Below are 2234 nucleotides of genomic sequence, written 5' to 3' on the forward strand. Positions count from 1 at the left end.
TCCTTCCACCCCTCACCCCATAGCATCTGAATCCCAGTTTCTGGGACAGTGGCCGGTACACAGTAGGAGCTCAATGGCAGAGGTCACCAGGTTACCCGTGGGCTCCACCTGCGGAAGAGATCCAGGATCTGTCACCTCTCACCTCCGCCCCGCGGTTCCTCCATTTCTCCTCCGGTGTTTCGCAGCAACCTCTTCATGGGCTCCTTGCTTCTCCTTTTGGCCCCTCGTCCATTTTCCACCCAGCTGTCAGAGGGCCCTGTTAGAATGTAAATCAAGCCCTCACCGACTGGCTCAGTGGACAGAGCATCGGCCTGCGGACTGAAGGGTCCCAGGTTCAATTCCGGTCAAAGGCATGTACCTTGGTTGCGGGCACATCCCCTAGTAGGGGGTGTGCAGGAGGCAGCTGATCGATGTTTCTCTCTCATCCACGTTTTTAACTCTCTATCCCTCTCCCTTCCTCTCTGTAAAAAAATCAATAAAAAATATATATTTTTTTTAAAAAGAATGTAAATCAAACTATGTCACTCCTCAAAACAGTCCCGATAGTTCCCATCTCACTAAAAATAAAAGCTCAGTAAAAGCCTGTTAGTGCTTCCTCTCCTTTGACTTCTCCCACCTGGCTCACTGCATTCAAGCCCCACTGGCCTTCTAGGTTCAGGGACAAGGCAGACTATACACCCACCTCAGGGCCTTTGCACTTGCCATAACCCAAATATCTTCATGGCTTGCTCTCTCCCTTCATTTTGGTCTTTTCCCTAAAGTTTTCCCTGTCCACTCTACCTAAAATTTCATATACACCCCTACATGTAGCATTTCATAGCCTCTTTCCTGGCTTAATTCCCCCCGCCCCCCAAGCATGTATCACTATGTAACAGCATATTTTATTTATTTATCTTGTTTTTAGTCTGTTTCCCTCTTCTAGAGGGCAGGGACTTTTGTCTGCTTTGCTCACTACTGAGATCCTGGTGCTTAAGGATTATAGTACACTAGAGGCCCGGTGCATGAAAATTCATGCACTGGAGGGGGGGTCCCTCAGCCTGGCCTGCCCCCTCTCACAGTCCAGGAGCCCTCAGGAGCGGGAGGTGACCCAGCAATCAGGGGAAGGCGATGTCCCCATCACACCTCTGCTGCTGCCACTGCCTGGCCTCACCTGGCCCTGGTTACCTGAGCCTTGGGCAGCCACCATCCAAGGCTTGCCTGCACCTTGGGTGTCGACTGGGCAGCTGCCATCTGAGGCTTGCCTGTGCCTCGGGTCGGCCCTCCCTGGCTGGGGGGCTGAGGAGACTGGGGGACTCCGGAGGCAGTCATACAGAGTAGCAGGACCCGCCTGGGAGTGGGCCCGGCTGTGCCTCGTGCCTGCCGCCCCGGCGGGGCTGAGGGGACTGGGGGCCGCCATCTTGTGGCTGTGGGCATCGCCATCTCTGAGGGCGTGGCAGTCAATTAGCATATTCCCTCCTTATTGCCTGTGGGCGCCACCATCTTTGTGAGGGTGTGATGGTCAATTAGCATATTCCCTCTTTATTAGATAGGATTAACTAGAGGCCGGTGCATGAATTTGTGGACGGGTGGGGTCCCTTGACCTGGCCAGCTATCAGGGTCGATTGGGGAGATCGGGGCCAACTGGCCGTGGGGGTCGGGGCAGTAGGGACCCTGGGAGGTTGGCTGGTCAGGGAGAGGGGCTGCAGGAGGTTGGCTGTGGGAGCACCCTGACCACCAGGGGCAGCTCCTGTGCTGAGCGTCTGCCCCCTGGTGGTCAGTGTGTGTCATAGTGACCAGTCGTTCTGGTCGCTTAGGCTTTTATATAGATAGATAGATTGAATCATCACTTTCATCTGTGATCACTTTCCTTTTGCCTGAAATGTATCCTTTAAAACAGAGGTTCTCAACTAGACTTTTGAGTCACCTGGGGGAGCTTTAAAAAAATCCTAAAACCCCACCACATCTCAGGTCAATTGATTCAGAAACCTTGGGGGTGGGCCCAGGTGTCGGGAGTTTTTACCAATGTCACTGCCTGGTGTTCATAATGAGAAGCCAAGTTTAAGAACCACTGTTGAGGAGAGTCTTCTGGTGACAAACTTCCTTGGTTTTTGTTTGAAAATATTTATTTAGAACTCATTTTGTTGTTGTTAATTCTCACCTAAGGATGTATTTTCCATTGATTTTTAGAGAGTGGAAAGGGGGGCAGAGACAGAGAGAAAGAAACATCAATGTGAGAGAGACACATCGAATGGTTA

This window comes from Eptesicus fuscus, chromosome 12 (genome assembly GCF_027574615.1).
Source record: "Eptesicus fuscus isolate TK198812 chromosome 12, DD_ASM_mEF_20220401, whole genome shotgun sequence".
NCBI classification, from domain to species: Eukaryota; Metazoa; Chordata; class Mammalia; order Chiroptera; family Vespertilionidae; genus Eptesicus; species Eptesicus fuscus.